We start from the raw sequence: 18945 nt of genomic DNA, 5'->3' as shown, positions 1-18945 counted from the left end.
GCCAGCACACACGATGGAGACGCAACAGCACGTGCACTGAAGTTCAGAAAGTCGACTATTTGTGAGTCCAGAATGCCATTTGCAAGCACTGCCCTCCTCCATTTCAGCAGTTTTCAAAAGCCGCGCAGCACACACGTTTTGGTTCAGTTCATCACCTTAAGAGCGCACGCCCATCTGATGACGGAAGGAACGGATAAAGGTTGAGGCCTCCGTAGTTGGCAGGATTCGAACCTGCGCGGGGAAACCCCAATGGATTTCTAGTCCATCGCCTTGACCACTCGGCCACAACTACCTCCCCTCCGCTTTTCAAAGGGTTGAGGCAACATTACAGATTTTAAAGGACCATGTTTACAGTGTCAGCCCAATTGGATTAAACAGGCTGCTGTGAATATGAGAGCAACCATAACTTGCACGCATGAAAATATCAGCCACAAACATGTTAAGCAGGACTGCCGCTAGATTTGAACCCTGTGAAAGGTCTTTTCCACGAGCACAAGTTTTGATCTAACATGACCTAATCTGTCTGTCTGTGTAAAATCAGGGAATTCTCAAATCTAGTGTGGTTGATAGCTTGACGCAAAGAGCCTGCGAGTGCTTCTTGTCGTTCACAGCAGAGAAAATGCAGTTTGTCATCAAGCCCAATCAAGTGGGCTGTCACACATAAGGGCTATTTAAAATACGATGAATTGCCTGCTTATTAGAAAGTTCAGTCACTGAGACAAAAAAGGCAAAGTTTGGGAGAGGGCGACAATTGTTTGATCCAGGTCTGTTTCCTCCAGTTGGGGGTAAGCGGCTCCCTGATGGTCTAGTGGCTAGGATTCGGCGCTCTCACCGCCGCGGCCCGGGTTCGATTCCCGGTCAGGGAAAGCTGAGGAGGCATGACGTGAGTTGGCTGCCTATATAGCGATGCCAGTAATTTAATCAAACCAGCCCAATTTTGTCGAGGGTGATCAGTCTTTGATTTCCCTTTGCGTCATCCTTTCTCACCTTCACGGCTCCCAAACGCTCTGGTGGCTAGTATTTGGCACTCTCGCCGCCGCGGCCGGGGCTGTATTCCCAGTCAGGGAAGCTGGTCTTACCACTATGATGCACCTGTTATCTCCACAGAGCCTGCTTCTCTCAATTTCTCCCAAGGCGGGATTCAGTACCCGTCTCTGATCCACCCCAGTGACCCTGATGAGGAATAACTGTACGCGCACGGAAGATGGATAGAGGTTTCCCCTGAAAAGTGAAAGACGCGTAATCAGCGACCTACGTGAAGCCCCAGTTCCTGTGATTGGCCAGGAGTTTGAACCCGAGCCGCTTGGCGGGAGGCAGCCACCGTCATAACTGCGGCAGGTATTTACTGAAACACAACCTGTCGATTTTCATTACAAGCCTGGCAGCGTTTTCCACAATTTTCAAACACTGTACTACAACTGGTTTAAAAGAACTTCACGCTACTCGGAGTACGACCCGACGGTGCAGCAGACTTTTCGGATCGCGCCTTGGCCGGGAATCGAACCCCCGGGCCGGGGAACTGCTTGGGAAGCGGCTATGCCCGCCACGACACCACAGATGCCATGAAAAGCCCCATTGCGATGCCAGCACACGTGATGAACGCGGCACAGCACTTCATCTCATTTAAAGTAAGATGAATTGCCTGTTTATTAGAAGGTTCAGTCACCGAGACAAAAAGGGCAAACTTTTGGAAAGGATGACAATTGTTTAAAACGCTTTTGTTTCCTCCAGGTATAGGCACGACGTTCCCTGATGGTCTAGTGGCTAGGATTCGGCGCTTTCACCGCCGCGGCCCGGGTTCGCTTCCCGGTCAGGGAATGCTGGCGTGGCATAGGATGAGTCGGTTGCCTGTATAGCCGCGCAAGTAATTTAGTCAAACAAGCCAAATTTGGAAGTGGGTGGTCAGTGTTTGATTTACTTTTTGCTCCATCCCTCCCCACGCTCATGGATCCCTGGTGGTCTAGTGGCTAGGATTCGGCGCTCTCACCGCCGCGGCCCGGGTTCGATTCCCGGTCAGGGAACGCAGGAATGGCATGAGGTGAGTCGGCTGCGACAATAGCGATGCCAGTCGTTTAGTTTGTTAGCGGTGATCAGTGTATGGCTCCCTGAAGGTCCAGTGGCGAGTACTGGGCACTCTCACCGCCGCGGCCCGGGCTCGATTCCCAGTCAGGAAAGCTGGTCTTACCACTATCAGGCACTTGTGTGTGACCTCCCAAGGCACCATCCAATCCCCATCTGATGAGGAATAACTGTACGTACACAGAAGATGGATAGAGGTTTCCCCCGAAAAGTGAAAGGCGTGCAATCAGCGACCTAGGAGGAGCCCGAGTCCCTGTGGATCGGACAGGACTTTGAACCCCATCAGCTTGGCGGGAAGCAGCCACCATCACAACCGTGGCAAGTACTTACCGAAACACAACATGTCCGTTTTCATACAAGCCTCGCGTCGTTTTCCACGCTTTTGAAAGACCGCACTGCGAGTGATTTAACACAGCTTCACATTGCTCCTGAAGATAAGCTGACTGTTCTGCAGACTTTTCAGATCATGCATTGGCCGGGAATCGAACCCGGGTCAACTGCTTGGGAAGCAGCTATGCTCGCCACTATACCACCAATGCCATGGGAAGCCCCTTTGCAATGCCAGCACACACGATGGAGACGCAACAGCACGTGCACTGAAGTTCAGAAAGTCGACTATTTGTGAGTCCAGAATGCCATTTGCAAGCACTGCCCTCCTCCATTTCAGCAGTTTTCAAAAGCCGCGCAGCACACACGTTTTGGTTCAGTTCATCACCTTAAGAGCGCACGCCCATCTGATGACGGAAGGAACGGATAAAGGTTGAGGCCTCCGTAGTTGGCAGGATTCGAACCTGCGCGGGGAAACCCCAATGGATTTCTAGTCCATCGCCTTGACCACTCGGCCACAACTACCTCCCCTCCGCTTTTCAAAGGGTTGAGGCAACATTACAGATTTTAAAGGACCATGTTTACAGTGTCAGCCCAATTGGATTAAACAGGCTGCTGTGAATATGAGAGCAACCATAACTTGCACGCATGAAAATATCAGCCACAAACATGTTAAGCAGGACTGCCGCTAGATTTGAACCCTGTGAAAGGTCTTTTCCACGAGCACAAGTTTTGATCTAACATGACCTAATCTGTCTGTCTGTGTAAAATCAGGGAATTCTCAAATCTAGTGTGGTTGATAGCTTGACGCAAAGAGCCTGCGAGTGCTTCTTGTCGTTCACAGCAGAGAAAATGCAGTTTGTCATCAAGCCCAATCAAGTGGGCTGTCACACATAAGGGCTATTTAAAATACGATGAATTGCCTGCTTATTAGAAAGTTCAGTCACTGAGACAAAAAAGGCAAAGTTTGGGAGAGGGCGACAATTGTTTGATCCAGGTCTGTTTCCTCCAGTTGGGGGTAAGCGGCTCCCTGATGGTCTAGTGGCTAGGATTCGGCGCTCTCACCGCCGCGGCCCGGGTTCGATTCCCGGTCAGGGAAAGCTGAGGAGGCATGACGTGAGTTGGCTGCCTATATAGCGATGCCAGTAATTTAATCAAACCAGCCCAATTTTGTCGAGGGTGATCAGTCTTTGATTTCCCTTTGCGTCATCCTTTCTCACCTTCACGGCTCCCAAACGCTCTGGTGGCTAGTATTTGGCACTCTCGCCGCCGCGGCCGGGGCTGTATTCCCAGTCAGGGAAGCTGGTCTTACCACTATGATGCACCTGTTATCTCCACAGAGCCTGCTTCTCTCAATTTCTCCCAAGGCGGGATTCAGTACCCGTCTCTGATCCACCCCAGTGACCCTGATGAGGAATAACTGTACGCGCACGGAAGATGGATAGAGGTTTCCCCTGAAAAGTGAAAGACGCGTAATCAGCGACCTACGTGAAGCCCCAGTTCCTGTGATTGGCCAGGAGTTTGAACCCGAGCCGCTTGGCGGGAGGCAGCCACCGTCATAACTGCGGCAGGTATTTACTGAAACACAACCTGTCGATTTTCATTACAAGCCTGGCAGCGTTTTCCACAATTTTCAAACACTGTACTACAACTGGTTTAAAAGAACTTCACGCTACTCGGAGTACGACCCGACGGTGCAGCAGACTTTTCGGATCGCGCCTTGGTCGGGAATCGAACCCCCGGGCCGGGGAACTGCTTGGGAAGCGGCTATGCCCGCCACGACACCACAGATGCCATGAAAAGCCCCATTGCGATGCCAGCACACGTGATGAACGCGGCACAGCACTTCATCTCATTTAAAGTAAGATGAATTGCCTGTTTATTAGAAGGTTCAGTCACCGAGACAAAAAGGGCAAACTTTTGGAAAGGATGACAATTGTTTGAAACGCTTTTGTTTCCTCCAGGTATAGGTACGACGTTCCCTGATGGTCTAGTGGCTAGGATTCGGCGCTTTCACCGCCGCGGCCCGGGTTCGATTCCCGGTCAGGGAATGCTGGCGTGGCATAGGATGAGTCGGTTGCCTGTATAGCCGCGCAAGTAATTTAGTCAAACAAGCCAAATTTGGAAGTGGGTGATCAGTGTTTGATTTACTTTTTGCTCCATCCCTCCCCACGCTCATGGATCCCTGGTGGTCTAGTGGCTAGGATTCGGCGCTCTCACCGCCGCGGCCCGGGTTCGATTCCCGGTCAGGGAACGCAGGAATGGCATGAGGTGAGTCGGCTGCGACAATAGCGATGCCAGTCGTTTAGTTTGTTAGCGGTGATCAGTGTATGGCTCCCTGAAGGTCCAGTGGCGAGTACTGGGCACTCTCACCGCCGCGGCCCGGGCTCGATTCCCAGTCAGGAAAGCTGGTCTTACCACTATCAGGCACTTGTGTGTGACCTCCCAAGGCACCATCCAATCCCCATCTGATGAGGAATAACTGTACGTACACAGAAGATGGATAGAGGTTTCCCCCGAAAAGTGAAAGGCGTGCAATCAGCGACCTAGGAGGAGCCCGAGTCCCTGTGGATCGGACAGGACTTTGAACCCCATCAGCTTGGCGGGAAGCAGCCACCATCAGGCACAACCGTGGCAAGTACTTACCGAAACACAACATGTCCGTTTTCATACAAGCCTCGCGTCGTTTTCCACGCTTTTGAAAGACCGCACTGCGAGTGATTTAACACAGCTTCACATTGCTCCTGAAGACAAGCTGACTGTTCTGCAGACTTTTCAGATCATGCATTGGCCGGGAATCGAACCCGGGTCAACTGCTTGGGAAGCAGCTATGCTCGCCACTATACCACCAATGCCATGGGAAGCCCCTTTGCAATGCCAGCACACACGATGGAGACGCAACAGCACGTGCACTGAAGTTCAGAAAGTCGACTATTTGTGAGTCCAGAATGCCATTTGCAAGCACTGCCCTCCTCCATTTCAGCAGTTTTCAAAAGCCGCGCAGCACACACGTTTTGGTTCAGTTCATCACCTTAAGAGCGCACGCCCATCTGATGACGGAAGGAACGGATGAAGGTTGAGGCCTCCGTAGTTGGCAGGATTCGAACCTGCGCGGGGAAACCCCAATGGATTTCTAGTCCATCGCCTTGACCACTCGGCCACAACTACCTCCCCTCCGCTTTTCAAAGGGTTGAGGCAACATTACAGATTTTAAAGGACCATGTTTACAGTGTCAGCCCAATTGGATTAAACAGGCTGCTGTGAATATGAGAGCAACCATAACTTGCACGCATGAAAATATCAGCCACAAACATGTTAAGCAGGACTGCCGCTAGATTTGAACCCTGTGAAAGGTCTTTTCCACGAGCACAAGTTTTGATCTAACATGACCTAATCTGTCTGTCTGTGTAAAATCAGGGAATTCTCAAATCTAGTGTGGTTGATAGCTTGACGCAAAGAGCCTGCGAGTGCTTCTTGTCGTTCACAGCAGAGAAAATGCAGTTTGTCATCAAGCCCAATCAAGTGGGCTGTCACACATAAGGGCTATTTAAAATACGATGAATTGCCTGCTTATTAGAAAGTTCAGTCACTGAGACAAAAAAGGCAAAGTTTGGGAGAGGGCGACAATTGTTTGATCCAGGTCTGTTTCCTCCAGTTGGGGGTAAGCGGCTCCCTGATGGTCTAGTGGCTAGGATTCGGCGCTCTCACCGCCGCGGCCCGGGTTCGATTCCCGGTCAGGGAAAGCTGAGGAGGCATGACGTGAGTTGGCTGCCTATATAGCGATGCCAGTAATTTAATCAAACCAGCCCAATTTTGTCGAGGGTGATCAGTCTTTGATTTCCCTTTGCGTCATCCTTTCTCACCTTCACGGCTCCCAAACGCTCTGGTGGCTAGTATTTGGCACTCTCGCCGCCGCGGCCGGGGCTGTATTCCCAGTCAGGGAAGCTGGTCTTACCACTATGATGCACCTGTTATCTCCACAGAGCCTGCTTCTCTCAATTTCTCCCAAGGCGGGATTCAGTACCCGTCTCTGATCCACCCCAGTGACCCTGATGAGGAATAACTGTACGCGCACGGAAGATGGATAGAGGTTTCCCCTGAAAAGTGAAAGACGCGTAATCAGCGACCTACGTGAAGCCCCAGTTCCTGTGATTGGCCAGGAGTTTGAACCCGAGCCGCTTGGCGGGAGGCAGCCACCGTCATAACTGCGGCAGGTATTTACTGAAACACAACCTGTCGATTTTCATTACAAGCCTGGCAGCGTTTTCCACAATTTTCAAACACTGTACTACAACTGGTTTAAAAGAACTTCACGCTACTCGGAGTACGACCCGACGGTGCAGCAGACTTTTCGGATCGCGCCTTGGCCGGGAATCGAACCCCCGGGCCGGGTAACTGCTTGGGAAGCGGCTATGCCCGCCACGACACCACAGATGCCATGAAAAGCCCCATTGCGATGCCAGCACACGTGATGAACGCGGCACAGCACTTCATCTCATTTAAAGTAAGATGAATTGCCTGTTTATTAGAAGGTTCAGTCACCGAGACAAAAAGGGCAAACTTTTGGAAAGGATGACAATTGTTTGAAACGCTTTTGTTTCCTCCAGGTATAGGCACGACGTTCCCTGATGGTCTAGTGGCTAGGATTCGGCGCTTTCACCGCCGCGGCCCGGGTTCGATTCCCGGTCAGGGAATGCTGGCGTGGCATAGGATGAGTCGGTTGCCTGTATAGCCGCGCAAGTAGTTTAGTCAAACGAGCCAAATTTGGAAGTGGGTGATCAGTGTTTGATTTACTTTTTGCTCCATCCCTCCCCACGCTCATGGATCCCTGGTGGTCTAGTGGCTAGGATTCGGCGCTCTCACCGCCGCGGCCCGGGTGCGATTCCCGGTCAGGGAACGCAGGAATGGCATGAGGTGAGTCGGCTGCGACAATAGCGATGCCAGTCGTTTAGTTTGTTAGCGGTGATCAGTGTATGGCTCCCTGAAGGTCCAGTGGCGAGTACTGGGCACTCTCACCGCCGCGGCCCGGGCTCGATTCCCAGTCAGGAAAGCTGGTCTTACCACTATCAGGCACTTGTGTGTGACCTCCCAAGGCACCATCCAATCCCCATCTGATGAGGAATAACTGTACGTACACAGAAGATGGATAGAGGTTTCCCCCGAAAAGTGAAAGGCGTGCAATCAGCGACCTAGGAGGAGCCCGAGTCCCTGTGGATCGGACAGGACTTTGAACCCCATCAGCTTGGCGGGAAGCAGCCACCATCAGGCACAACCGTGGCAAGTACTTACCGAAACACAACATGTCCGTTTTCATACAAGCCTCGCGTCGTTTTCCACGCTTTTGAAAGACCGCACTGCGAGTGATTTAACACAGCTTCACATTGCTCCTGAAGACAAGCTGACTGTTCTGCAGACTTTTCAGATCATGCATTGGCCGGGAATCGAACCCGGGTCAACTGCTTGGGAAGCAGCTATGCTCGCCACTATACCACCAATGCCATGGGAAGCCCCTTTGCAATGCCAGCACACACGATGGAGACGCAACAGCACGTGCACTGAAGTTCAGAAAGTCGACTATTTGTGAGTCCAGAATGCCATTTGCAAGCACTGCCCTCCTCCATTTCAGCAGTTTTCAAAAGCCGCGCAGCACACACGTTTTGGTTCAGTTCATCACCTTAAGAGCGCACGCCCATCTGATGACGGAAGGAACGGATAAAGGTTGAGGCCTCCGTAGTTGGCAGGATTCGAACCTGCGCGGGGAAACCCCAATGGATTTCTAGTCCATCGCCTTGACCACTCGGCCACAACTACCTCCCCTCCGCTTTTCAAAGGGTTGAGGCAACATTACAGATTTTAAAGGACCATGTTTACAGTGTCAGCCCAATTGGATTAAACAGGCTGCTGTGAATATGAGAGCAACCATAACTTGCACGCATGAAAATATCAGCCACAAACATGTTAAGCAGGACTGCCGCTAGATTTGAACCCTGTGAAAGGTCTTTTCCACGAGCACAAGTTTTGATCTAACATGACCTAATCTGTCTGTCTGTGTAAAATCAGGGAATTCTCAAATCTAGTGTGGTTGATAGCTTGACGCAAAGAGCCTGCGAGTGCTTCTTGTCGTTCACAGCAGAGAAAATGCAGTTTGTCATCAAGCCCAATCAAGTGGGCTGTCACACATAAGGGCTATTTAAAATACGATGAATTGCCTGCTTATTAGAAAGTTCAGTCACTGAGACAAAAAAGGCAAAGTTTGGGAGAGGGCGACAATTGTTTGATCCAGGTCTGTTTCCTCCAGTTGGGGGTAAGCGGCTCCCTGATGGTCTAGTGGCTAGGATTCGGCGCTCTCACCGCCGCGGCCCGGGTTCGATTCCCGGTCAGGGAAAGCTGAGGAGGCATGACGTGAGTTGGCTGCCTATATAGCGATGCCAGTAATTTAATCAAACCAGCCCAATTTTGTCGAGGGTGATCAGTCTTTGATTTCCCTTTGCGTCATCCTTTCTCACCTTCACGGCTCCCAAACGCTCTGGTGGCTAGTATTTGGCACTCTCGCCGCCGCGGCCGGGGCTGTATTCCCAGTCAGGGAAGCTGGTCTTACCACTATGATGCACCTGTTATCTCCACAGAGCCTGCTTCTCTCAATTTCTCCCAAGGCGGGATTCAGTACCCGTCTCTGATCCACCCCAGTGACCCTGATGAGGAATAACTGTACGCGCACGGAAGATGGATAGAGGTTTCCCCTGAAAAGTGAAAGACGCGTAATCAGCGACCTACGTGAAGCCCCAGTTCCTGTGATTGGCCAGGAGTTTGAACCCGAGCCGCTTGGCGGGAGGCAGCCACCGTCATAACTGCGGCAGGTATTTACTGAAACACAACCTGTCGATTTTCATTACAAGCCTGGCAGCGTTTTCCACAATTTTCAAACACTGTACTACAACTGGTTTAAAAGAACTTCACGCTACTCGGAGTACGACCCGACGGTGCAGCAGACTTTTCGGATCGCGCCTTGGTCGGGAATCGAACCCCCGGGCCGGGGAACTGCTTGGGAAGCGGCTATGCCCGCCACGACACCACAGATGCCATGAAAAGCCCCATTGCGATGCCAGCACACGTGATGAACGCGGCACAGCACTTCATCTCATTTAAAGTAAGATGAATTGCCTGTTTATTAGAAGGTTCAGTCACCGAGACAAAAAGGGCAAACTTTTGGAAAGGATGACAATTGTTTGAAACGCTTTTGTTTCCTCCAGGTATAGGTACGACGTTCCCTGATGGTCTAGTGGCTAGGATTCGGCGCTTTCACCGCCGCGGCCCGGGTTCGATTCCCGGTCAGGGAATGCTGGCGTGGCATAGGATGAGTCGGTTGCCTGTATAGCCGCGCAAGTAATTTAGTCAAACAAGCCAAATTTGGAAGTGGGTGATCAGTGTTTGATTTACTTTTTGCTCCATCCCTCCCCACGCTCATGGATCCCTGGTGGTCTAGTGGCTAGGATTCGGCGCTCTCACCGCCGCGGCCCGGGTTCGATTCCCGGTCAGGGAACGCAGGAATGGCATGAGGTGAGTCGGCTGCGACAATAGCGATGCCAGTCGTTTAGTTTGTTAGCGGTGATCAGTGTATGGCTCCCTGAAGGTCCAGTGGCGAGTACTGGGCACTCTCACCGCCGCGGCCCGGGCTCGATTCCCAGTCAGGAAAGCTGGTCTTACCACTATCAGGCACTTGTGTGTGACCTCCCAAGGCACCATCCAATCCCCATCTGATGAGGAATAACTGTACGTACACAGAAGATGGATAGAGGTTTCCCCCGAAAAGTGAAAGGCGTGCAATCAGCGACCTAGGAGGAGCCCGAGTCCCTGTGGATCGGACAGGACTTTGAACCCCATCAGCTTGGCGGGAAGCAGCCACCATCAGGCACAACCGTGGCAAGTACTTACCGAAACACAACATGTCCGTTTTCATACAAGCCTCGCGTCGTTTTCCACGCTTTTGAAAGACCGCACTGCGAGTGATTTAACACAGCTTCACATTGCTCCTGAAGACAAGCTGACTGTTCTGCAGACTTTTCAGATCATGCATTGGCCGGGAATCGAACCCGGGTCAACTGCTTGGGAAGCAGCTATGCTCGCCACTATACCACCAATGCCATGGGAAGCCCCTTTGCAATGCCAGCACACACGATGGAGACGCAACAGCACGTGCACTGAAGTTCAGAAAGTCGACTATTTGTGAGTCCAGAATGCCATTTGCAAGCACTGCCCTCCTCCATTTCAGCAGTTTTCAAAAGCCGCGCAGCACACACGTTTTGGTTCAGTTCATCACCTTAAGAGCGCACGCCCATCTGATGACGGAAGGAACGGATGAAGGTTGAGGCCTCCGTAGTTGGCAGGATTCGAACCTGCGCGGGGAAACCCCAATGGATTTCTAGTCCATCGCCTTGACCACTCGGCCACAACTACCTCCCCTCCGCTTTTCAAAGGGTTGAGGCAACATTACAGATTTTAAAGGACCATGTTTACAGTGTCAGCCCAATTGGATTAAACAGGCTGCTGTGAATATGAGAGCAACCATAACTTGCACGCATGAAAATATCAGCCACAAACATGTTAAGCAGGACTGCCGCTAGATTTGAACCCTGTGAAAGGTCTTTTCCACGAGCACAAGTTTTGATCTAACATGACCTAATCTGTCTGTCTGTGTAAAATCAGGGAATTCTCAAATCTAGTGTGGTTGATAGCTTGACGCAAAGAGCCTGCGAGTGCTTCTTGTCGTTCACAGCAGAGAAAATGCAGTTTGTCATCAAGCCCAATCAAGTGGGCTGTCACACATAAGGGCTATTTAAAATACGATGAATTGCCTGCTTATTAGAAAGTTCAGTCACTGAGACAAAAAAGGCAAAGTTTGGGAGAGGGCGACAATTGTTTGATCCAGGTCTGTTTCCTCCAGTTGGGGGTAAGCGGCTCCCTGATGGTCTAGTGGCTAGGATTCGGCGCTCTCACCGCCGCGGCCCGGGTTCGATTCCCGGTCAGGGAAAGCTGAGGAGGCATGACGTGAGTTGGCTGCCTATATAGCGATGCCAGTAATTTAATCAAACCAGCCCAATTTTGTCGAGGGTGATCAGTCTTTGATTTCCCTTTGCGTCATCCTTTCTCACCTTCACGGCTCCCAAACGCTCTGGTGGCTAGTATTTGGCACTCTCGCCGCCGCGGCCGGGGCTGTATTCCCAGTCAGGGAAGCTGGTCTTACCACTATGATGCACCTGTTATCTCCACAGAGCCTGCTTCTCTCAATTTCTCCCAAGGCGGGATTCAGTACCCGTCTCTGATCCACCCCAGTGACCCTGATGAGGAATAACTGTACGCGCACGGAAGATGGATAGAGGTTTCCCCTGAAAAGTGAAAGACGCGTAATCAGCGACCTACGTGAAGCCCCAGTTCCTGTGATTGGCCAGGAGTTTGAACCCGAGCCGCTTGGCGGGAGGCAGCCACCGTCATAACTGCGGCAGGTATTTACTGAAACACAACCTGTCGATTTTCATTACAAGCCTGGCAGCGTTTTCCACAATTTTCAAACACTGTACTACAACTGGTTTAAAAGAACTTCACGCTACTCGGAGTACGACCCGACGGTGCAGCAGACTTTTCGGATCGCGCCTTGGCCGGGAATCGAACCCCCGGGCCGGGTAACTGCTTGGGAAGCGGCTATGCCCGCCACGACACCACAGATGCCATGAAAAGCCCCATTGCGATGCCAGCACACGTGATGAACGCGGCACAGCACTTCATCTCATTTAAAGTAAGATGAATTGCCTGTTTATTAGAAGGTTCAGTCACCGAGACAAAAAGGGCAAACTTTTGGAAAGGATGACAATTGTTTGAAACGCTTTTGTTTCCTCCAGGTATAGGCACGACGTTCCCTGATGGTCTAGTGGCTAGGATTCGGCGCTTTCACCGCCGCGGCCCGGGTTCGATTCCCGGTCAGGGAATGCTGGCGTGGCATAGGATGAGTCGGTTGCCTGTATAGCCGCGCAAGTAGTTTAGTCAAACGAGCCAAATTTGGAAGTGGGTGATCAGTGTTTGATTTACTTTTTGCTCCATCCCTCCCCACGCTCATGGATCCCTGGTGGTCTAGTGGCTAGGATTCGGCGCTCTCACCGCCGCGGCCCGGGTGCGATTCCCGGTCAGGGAACGCAGGAATGGCATGAGGTGAGTCGGCTGCGACAATAGCGATGCCAGTCGTTTAGTTTGTTAGCGGTGATCAGTGTATGGCTCCCTGAAGGTCCAGTGGCGAGTACTGGGCACTCTCACCGCCGCGGCCCGGGCTCGATTCCCAGTCAGGAAAGCTGGTCTTACCACTATCAGGCACTTGTGTGTGACCTCCCAAGGCACCATCCAATCCCCATCTGATGAGGAATAACTGTACGTACACAGAAGATGGATAGAGGTTTCCCCCGAAAAGTGAAAGGCGTGCAATCAGCGACCTAGGAGGAGCCCGAGTCCCTGTGGATCGGACAGGACTTTGAACCCCATCAGCTTGGCGGGAAGCAGCCACCATCAGGCACAACCGTGGCAAGTACTTACCGAAACACAACATGTCCGTTTTCATACAAGCCTCGCGTCGTTTTCCACGCTTTTGAAAGACCGCACTGCGAGTGATTTAACACAGCTTCACATTGCTCCTGAAGACAAGCTGACTGTTCTGCAGACTTTTCAGATCATGCATTGGCCGGGAATCGAACCCGGGTCAACTGCTTGGGAAGCAGCTATGCTCGCCACTATACCACCAATGCCATGGGAAGCCCCTTTGCAATGCCAGCACACACGATGGAGACGCAACAGCACGTGCACTGAAGTTCAGAAAGTCGACTATTTGTGAGTCCAGAATGCCATTTGCAAGCACTGCCCTCCTCCATTTCAGCAGTTTTCAAAAGCCGCGCAGCACACACGTTTTGGTTCAGTTCATCACCTTAAGAGCGCACGCCCATCTGATGACGGAAGGAACGGATAAAGGTTGAGGCCTCCGTAGTTGGCAGGATTCGAACCTGCGCGGGGAAACCCCAATGGATTTCTAGTCCATCGCCTTGACCACTCGGCCACAACTACCTCCCCTCCGCTTTTCAAAGGGTTGAGGCAACATTACAGATTTTAAAGGACCATGTTTACAGTGTCAGCCCAATTGGATTAAACAGGCTGCTGTGAATATGAGAGCAACCATAACTTGCACGCATGAAAATATCAGCCACAAACATGTTAAGCAGGACTGCCGCTAGATTTGAACCCTGTGAAAGGTCTTTTCCACGAGCACAAGTTTTGATCTAACATGACCTAATCTGTCTGTCTGTGTAAAATCAGGGAATTCTCAAATCTAGTGTGGTTGATAGCTTGACGCAAAGAGCCTGCGAGTGCTTCTTGTCGTTCACAGCAGAGAAAATGCAGTTTGTCATCAAGCCCAATCAAGTGGGCTGTCACACATAAGGGCTATTTAAAATACGATGAATTGCCTGCTTATTAGAAAGTTCAGTCACTGAGACAAAAAAGGCAAAGTTTGGGAGAGGGCGACAATTGTTTGATCCAGGTCTGTTTCCTCCAGTTGGGGGTAAGCGGCTCCCTGATGGTCTAGTGGCTAGGATTCGGCGCTCTCACCGCCGCGGCCCGGGTTCGATTCCCGGTCAGGGAAAGCTGAGGAGGCATGACGTGAGTTGGCTGCCTATATAGCGATGCCAGTAATTTAATCAAACCAGCCCAATTTTGTCGAGGGTGATCAGTCTTTGATTTCCCTTTGCGTCATCCTTTCTCACCTTCACGGCTCCCAAACGCTCTGGTGGCTAGTATTTGGCACTCTCGCCGCCGCGGCCGGGGCTGTATTCCCAGTCAGGGAAGCTGGTCTTACCACTATGATGCACCTGTTATCTCCACAGAGCCTGCTTCTCTCAATTTCTCCCAAGGCGGGATTCAGTACCCGTCTCTGATCCACCCCAGTGACCCTGATGAGGAATAACTGTACGCGCACGGAAGATGGATAGAGGTTTCCCCTGAAAAGTGAAAGACGCGTAATCAGCGACCTACGTGAAGCCCCAGTTCCTGTGATTGGCCAGGAGTTTGAACCCGAGCCGCTTGGCGGGAGGCAGCCACCGTCATAACTGCGGCAGGTATTTACTGAAACACAACCTGTCGATTTTCATTACAAGCCTGGCAGCGTTTTCCACAATTTTCAAACACTGTACTACAACTGGTTTAAAAGAACTTCACGCTACTCGGAGTACGACCCGACGGTGCAGCAGACTTTTCGGATCGCGCCTTGGTCGGGAATCGAACCCCCGGGCCGGGGAACTGCTTGGGAAGCGGCTATGCCCGCCACGACACCACAGATGCCATGAAAAGCCCCATTGCGATGCCAGCACACGTGATGAACGCGGCACAGCACTTCATCTCATTTAAAGTAAGATGAATTGCCTGTTTATTAGAAGGTTCAGTCACCGAGACAAAAAGGGCAAACTTTTGGAAAGGATGACAATTGTTTGAAACGCTTTTGTTTCCTCCAGGTATAGGTACGACGTTCCCTGATGGTCTAGTGGCTAGGATTCGGCGCTTTCACCGCCGCGGCCCGGGTTCGATTCCCGGTCAGGGAATGCTGGCGTGGCATAGGATGAGTCGGTTGCCTGTATAGCCGCGCAAGTAATTTAGTCAAACAAGCCAAATTTGGAAGTGGGTGATCAGTGTTTGATTTACTTTTTGCTCCATCCCTCCCCACGCTCATGGATCCCTGGTGGTCTAGTGGCTAGGATTCGGCGCTCTCACCGCCGCGGCCCGGGTTCGATTCCCGGTCAGGGAACGCAGGAATGGCATGAGGTGAGTCGGCTGCGACAATAGCGATGCCAGTCGTTTAGTTTGTTAGCGGTGATCAGTGTATGGCTCCCTGAAGGTCCAGTGGCGAGTACTGGGCACTCTCACCGCCGCGGCCCGGGCTCGATTCCCAGTCAGGAAAGCTGGTCTTACCACTATCAGGCACTTGTGTGTGACCTCCCAAGGCACCATCCAATCCCCATCTGATGAGGAATAACTGTACGTACACAGAAGATGGATAGAGGTTTCCCCCGAAAAGTGAAAGGCGTGCAATCAGCGACCTAGGAGGAGCCCGAGTCCCTGTGGATCGGACAGGACTTTGAACCCCATCAGCTTGGCGGGAAGCAGCCACCATCAGGCACAACCGTGGCAAGTACTTACCGAAACACAACATGTCCGTTTTCATACAAGCCTCGCGTCGTTTTCCACGCTTTTGAAAGACCGCACTGCGAGTGATTTAACACAGCTTCACATTGCTCCTGAAGACAAGCTGACTGTTCTGCAGACTTTTCAGATCATGCATTGGCCGGGAATCGAACCCGGGTCAACTGCTTGGGAAGCAGCTATGCTCGCCACTATACCACCAATGCCATGGGAAGCCCCTTTGCAATGCCAGCACACACGATGGAGACGCAACAGCACGTGCACTGAAGTTCAGAAAGTCGACTATTTGTGAGTCCAGAATGCCATTTGCAAGCACTGCCCTCCTCCATTTCAGCAGTTTTCAAAAGCCGCGCAGCACACACGTTTTGGTTCAGTTCATCACCTTAAGAGCGCACGCCCATCTGATGACGGAAGGAACGGATGAAGGTTGAGGCCTCCGTAGTTGGCAGGATTCGAACCTGCGCGGGGAAACCCCAATGGATTTCTAGTCCATCGCCTTGACCACTCGGCCACAACTACCTCCCCTCCGCTTTTCAAAGGGTTGAGGCAACATTACAGATTTTAAAGGACCATGTTTACAGTGTCAGCCCAATTGGATTAAACAGGCTGCTGTGAATATGAGAGCAACCATAACTTGCACGCATGAAAATATCAGCCACAAACATGTTAAGCAGGACTGCCGCTAGATTTGAACCCTGTGAAAGGTCTTTTCCACGAGCACAAGTTTTGATCTAACATGACCTAATCTGTCTGTCTGTGTAAAATCAGGGAATTCTCAAATCTAGTGTGGTTGATAGCTTGACGCAAAGAGCCTGCGAGTGCTTCTTGTCGTTCACAGCAGAGAAAATGCAGTTTGTCATCAAGCCCAATCAAGTGGGCTGTCACACATAAGGGCTATTTAAAATACGATGAATTGCCTGCTTATTAGAAAGTTCAGTCACTGAGACAAAAAAGGCAAAGTTTGGGAGAGGGCGACAATTGTTTGATCCAGGTCTGTTTCCTCCAGTTGGGGGTAAGCGGCTCCCTGATGGTCTAGTGGCTAGGATTCGGCGCTCTCACCGCCGCGGCCCGGGTTCGATTCCCGGTCAGGGAAAGCTGAGGAGGCATGACGTGAGTTGGCTGCCTATATAGCGATGCCAGTAATTTAATCAAACCAGCCCAATTTTGTCGAGGGTGATCAGTCTTTGATTTCCCTTTGCGTCATCCTTTCTCACCTTCACGGCTCCCAAACGCTCTGGTGGCTAGTATTTGGCACTCTCGCCGCCGCGGCCGGGGCTGTATTCCCAGTCAGGGAAGCTGGTCTTACCACTATGATGCACCTGTTATCTCCACAGAGCCTGCTTCTCTCAATTTCTCCCAAGGCGGGATTCAGTACCCGTCTCTGATCCACCCCAGTGACCCTGATGAGGAATAACTGTACGCGCACGGAAGATGGATAGAGGTTTCCCCTGAAAAGTGAAAGACGCGTAATCAGCGACCTACGTGAAGCCCCAGTTCCTGTGATTGGCCAGGAGTTTGAACCCGAGCCGCTTGGCGGGAGGCAGCCACCGTCATAACTGCGGCAGGTATTTACTGAAACACAACCTGTCGATTTTCATTACAAGCCTGGCAGCGTTTTCCACAATTTTCAAACACTGTACTACAACTGGTTTAAAAGAACTTCACGCTACTCGGAGTACGACCCGACGGTGCAGCAGACTTTTCGGATCGCGCCTTGGCCGGGAATCGAACCCCCGGGCCGGGTAACTGCTTGGGAAGCGGCTATGCCCGCCACGACACCACAGATGCCATGAAAAGCCCCATTGCGATGCCAGCACACGTGATGAACGCGGCACAGCACTTCATCTCATTTAAAGTAAGATGAATTGCCTGTTTATTAGAAGGTTCAGTCACCGAGACAAAAAGGGCAAACTTTTGGAAAGGATGACAATTGTTTGAAACGCTTTTGTTTCCTCCAGGTATAGGCACGACGTTCCCTGATGGTCTAGTGGCTAGGATTCGGCGCTTTCACCGCCGCGGCCCGGGTTCGATTCCCGGTCAGGGAATGCTGGCGTGGCATAGGATGAGTCGGTTGCCTGTATAGCCGCGCAAGTAGTTTAGTCAAACGAGCCAAATTTGGAAGTGGGTGATCAGTGTTTGATTTACTTTTTGCTCCATCCCTCCCCACGCTCATGGATCCCTGGTGGTCTAGTGGCTAGGATTCGGCGCTCTCACCGCCGCGGCCCGGGTGCGATTCCCGGTCAGGGAACGCAGGAATGGCATGAGGTGAGTCGGCTGCGACAATAGCGATGCCAGTCGTTTAGTTTGTTAGCGGTGATCAGTGTATGGCTCCCTGAAGGTCCAGTGGCGAGTACTGGGCACTCTCACCGCCGCGGCCCGGGCTCGATTCCCAGTCAGGAAAGCTGGTCTTACCACTATCAGGCACTTGTGTGTGACCTCCCAAGGCACCATCCAATCCCCATCTGATGAGGAATAACTGTACGTACACAGAAGATGGATAGAGGTTTCCCCCGAAAAGTGAAAGGCGTGCAATCAGCGACCTAGGAGGAGCCCGAGTCCCTGTGGATCGGACAGGACTTTGAACCCCATCAGCTTGGCGGGAAGCAGCCACCATCAGGCACAACCGTGGCAAGTACTTACCGAAACACAACATGTCCGTTTTCATACAAGCCTCGCGTCGTTTTCCACGCTTTTGAAAGACCGCACTGCGAGTGATTTAACACAGCTTCACATTGCTCCTGAAGACAAGCTGACTGTTCTGCAGACTTTTCAGATCATGCATTGGCCGGGAATCGAACCCGGGTCAACTGCTTGGGAAGCAGCTATGCTCGCCACTATACCACCAATGCCATGGGAAGCCCCTTTGCAATGCCAGCACACACGATGGAGACGCAACAGCACGTGCACTGAAGTTCAGAAAGTCGACTATTTGTGAGTCCAGAATGCCATTTGCAAGCACTGCCCTCCTCCATTTCAGCAGTTTTCAAAAGCCGCGCAGCACACACGTTTTGGTTCAGTTCATCACCTTAAGAGCGCACGCCCATCTGATGACGGAAGGAACGGATAAAGGTTGAGGCCTCCGTAGTTGGCAGGATTCGAACCTGCGCGGGGAAACCCCAATGGATTTCTAGTCCATCGCCTTGACCACTCGGCCACAACTACCTCCCCTCCGCTTTTCAAAGGGTTGAGGCAACATTACAGATTTTAAAGGACCATGTTTACAGTGTCAGCCCAATTGGATTAAACAGGCTGCTGTGAATATGAGAGCAACCATAACTTGCACGCATGAAAATATCAGCCACAAACATGTTAAGCAGG

The 18945-nt window shown here is 51.6% G+C and overlaps 36 non-coding genes across 36 annotated transcripts; 21 read left to right on the top strand and 15 right to left on the bottom strand.

Annotated features, from left to right (window-relative positions):
• Positions 1–210: 210 nt before the first annotated feature.
• On the bottom strand, positions 211–292 carry trnas-aga. The gene has a single exon. It is a non-coding gene; the product is annotated as a tRNA-Ser (tRNA).
• Positions 293–794: 502 nt separating this feature from the next.
• Positions 795–866, top strand: trnae-cuc. Its single transcript has one exon. It is a non-coding gene; the product is annotated as a tRNA-Glu (tRNA).
• An 880-nt stretch (positions 867–1746) lies between these two features.
• trnae-uuc lies at positions 1747–1818 on the top strand. Its single transcript has one exon. It is a non-coding gene; the product is annotated as a tRNA-Glu (tRNA).
• Positions 1819–1949: 131 nt separating this feature from the next.
• trnae-cuc lies at positions 1950–2021 on the top strand. Its single transcript has one exon. It is a non-coding gene; the product is annotated as a tRNA-Glu (tRNA).
• Positions 2022–2546: 525 nt separating this feature from the next.
• On the bottom strand, positions 2547–2618 carry trnag-ccc. The gene has a single exon. It is a non-coding gene; the product is annotated as a tRNA-Gly (tRNA).
• A 231-nt stretch (positions 2619–2849) lies between these two features.
• trnas-aga lies at positions 2850–2931 on the bottom strand. Its single transcript has one exon. It is a non-coding gene; the product is annotated as a tRNA-Ser (tRNA).
• Positions 2932–3433: 502 nt separating this feature from the next.
• Positions 3434–3505, top strand: trnae-cuc. The gene has a single exon. It is a non-coding gene; the product is annotated as a tRNA-Glu (tRNA).
• An 880-nt stretch (positions 3506–4385) lies between these two features.
• trnae-uuc lies at positions 4386–4457 on the top strand. The gene has a single exon. It is a non-coding gene; the product is annotated as a tRNA-Glu (tRNA).
• Positions 4458–4588: 131 nt separating this feature from the next.
• Positions 4589–4660, top strand: trnae-cuc. The gene has a single exon. It is a non-coding gene; the product is annotated as a tRNA-Glu (tRNA).
• Positions 4661–5189: 529 nt separating this feature from the next.
• On the bottom strand, positions 5190–5261 carry trnag-ccc. Its single transcript has one exon. It is a non-coding gene; the product is annotated as a tRNA-Gly (tRNA).
• Positions 5262–5492: 231 nt separating this feature from the next.
• Positions 5493–5574, bottom strand: trnas-aga. The gene has a single exon. It is a non-coding gene; the product is annotated as a tRNA-Ser (tRNA).
• Positions 5575–6076: 502 nt separating this feature from the next.
• On the top strand, positions 6077–6148 carry trnae-cuc. The gene has a single exon. It is a non-coding gene; the product is annotated as a tRNA-Glu (tRNA).
• Positions 6149–7028: 880 nt separating this feature from the next.
• trnae-uuc lies at positions 7029–7100 on the top strand. Its single transcript has one exon. It is a non-coding gene; the product is annotated as a tRNA-Glu (tRNA).
• A 131-nt stretch (positions 7101–7231) lies between these two features.
• trnae-cuc lies at positions 7232–7303 on the top strand. Its single transcript has one exon. It is a non-coding gene; the product is annotated as a tRNA-Glu (tRNA).
• A 529-nt stretch (positions 7304–7832) lies between these two features.
• Positions 7833–7904, bottom strand: trnag-ccc. The gene has a single exon. It is a non-coding gene; the product is annotated as a tRNA-Gly (tRNA).
• Positions 7905–8135: 231 nt separating this feature from the next.
• Positions 8136–8217, bottom strand: trnas-aga. Its single transcript has one exon. It is a non-coding gene; the product is annotated as a tRNA-Ser (tRNA).
• A 502-nt stretch (positions 8218–8719) lies between these two features.
• trnae-cuc lies at positions 8720–8791 on the top strand. Its single transcript has one exon. It is a non-coding gene; the product is annotated as a tRNA-Glu (tRNA).
• An 880-nt stretch (positions 8792–9671) lies between these two features.
• On the top strand, positions 9672–9743 carry trnae-uuc. The gene has a single exon. It is a non-coding gene; the product is annotated as a tRNA-Glu (tRNA).
• A 131-nt stretch (positions 9744–9874) lies between these two features.
• Positions 9875–9946, top strand: trnae-cuc. The gene has a single exon. It is a non-coding gene; the product is annotated as a tRNA-Glu (tRNA).
• Positions 9947–10475: 529 nt separating this feature from the next.
• On the bottom strand, positions 10476–10547 carry trnag-ccc. Its single transcript has one exon. It is a non-coding gene; the product is annotated as a tRNA-Gly (tRNA).
• A 231-nt stretch (positions 10548–10778) lies between these two features.
• On the bottom strand, positions 10779–10860 carry trnas-aga. The gene has a single exon. It is a non-coding gene; the product is annotated as a tRNA-Ser (tRNA).
• A 502-nt stretch (positions 10861–11362) lies between these two features.
• Positions 11363–11434, top strand: trnae-cuc. The gene has a single exon. It is a non-coding gene; the product is annotated as a tRNA-Glu (tRNA).
• An 880-nt stretch (positions 11435–12314) lies between these two features.
• trnae-uuc lies at positions 12315–12386 on the top strand. Its single transcript has one exon. It is a non-coding gene; the product is annotated as a tRNA-Glu (tRNA).
• Positions 12387–12517: 131 nt separating this feature from the next.
• On the top strand, positions 12518–12589 carry trnae-cuc. Its single transcript has one exon. It is a non-coding gene; the product is annotated as a tRNA-Glu (tRNA).
• Positions 12590–13118: 529 nt separating this feature from the next.
• trnag-ccc lies at positions 13119–13190 on the bottom strand. The gene has a single exon. It is a non-coding gene; the product is annotated as a tRNA-Gly (tRNA).
• Positions 13191–13421: 231 nt separating this feature from the next.
• Positions 13422–13503, bottom strand: trnas-aga. The gene has a single exon. It is a non-coding gene; the product is annotated as a tRNA-Ser (tRNA).
• Positions 13504–14005: 502 nt separating this feature from the next.
• trnae-cuc lies at positions 14006–14077 on the top strand. The gene has a single exon. It is a non-coding gene; the product is annotated as a tRNA-Glu (tRNA).
• An 880-nt stretch (positions 14078–14957) lies between these two features.
• On the top strand, positions 14958–15029 carry trnae-uuc. Its single transcript has one exon. It is a non-coding gene; the product is annotated as a tRNA-Glu (tRNA).
• Positions 15030–15160: 131 nt separating this feature from the next.
• trnae-cuc lies at positions 15161–15232 on the top strand. The gene has a single exon. It is a non-coding gene; the product is annotated as a tRNA-Glu (tRNA).
• Positions 15233–15761: 529 nt separating this feature from the next.
• On the bottom strand, positions 15762–15833 carry trnag-ccc. The gene has a single exon. It is a non-coding gene; the product is annotated as a tRNA-Gly (tRNA).
• Positions 15834–16064: 231 nt separating this feature from the next.
• Positions 16065–16146, bottom strand: trnas-aga. The gene has a single exon. It is a non-coding gene; the product is annotated as a tRNA-Ser (tRNA).
• A 502-nt stretch (positions 16147–16648) lies between these two features.
• On the top strand, positions 16649–16720 carry trnae-cuc. Its single transcript has one exon. It is a non-coding gene; the product is annotated as a tRNA-Glu (tRNA).
• Positions 16721–17600: 880 nt separating this feature from the next.
• On the top strand, positions 17601–17672 carry trnae-uuc. Its single transcript has one exon. It is a non-coding gene; the product is annotated as a tRNA-Glu (tRNA).
• Positions 17673–17803: 131 nt separating this feature from the next.
• Positions 17804–17875, top strand: trnae-cuc. Its single transcript has one exon. It is a non-coding gene; the product is annotated as a tRNA-Glu (tRNA).
• A 529-nt stretch (positions 17876–18404) lies between these two features.
• On the bottom strand, positions 18405–18476 carry trnag-ccc. The gene has a single exon. It is a non-coding gene; the product is annotated as a tRNA-Gly (tRNA).
• A 231-nt stretch (positions 18477–18707) lies between these two features.
• On the bottom strand, positions 18708–18789 carry trnas-aga. The gene has a single exon. It is a non-coding gene; the product is annotated as a tRNA-Ser (tRNA).
• Between the last annotated feature and the right edge of the window lie 156 nt (positions 18790–18945).

Source organism: Thunnus maccoyii, chromosome 23, assembly GCF_910596095.1.
Source record: "Thunnus maccoyii chromosome 23, fThuMac1.1, whole genome shotgun sequence".
In the NCBI taxonomy this organism is placed as follows: domain Eukaryota; kingdom Metazoa; phylum Chordata; class Actinopteri; order Scombriformes; family Scombridae; genus Thunnus; species Thunnus maccoyii.
Note: the sequence above shows the minus strand (reverse complement) of the source record. Positions and strands in the feature narration are given on the sequence as shown.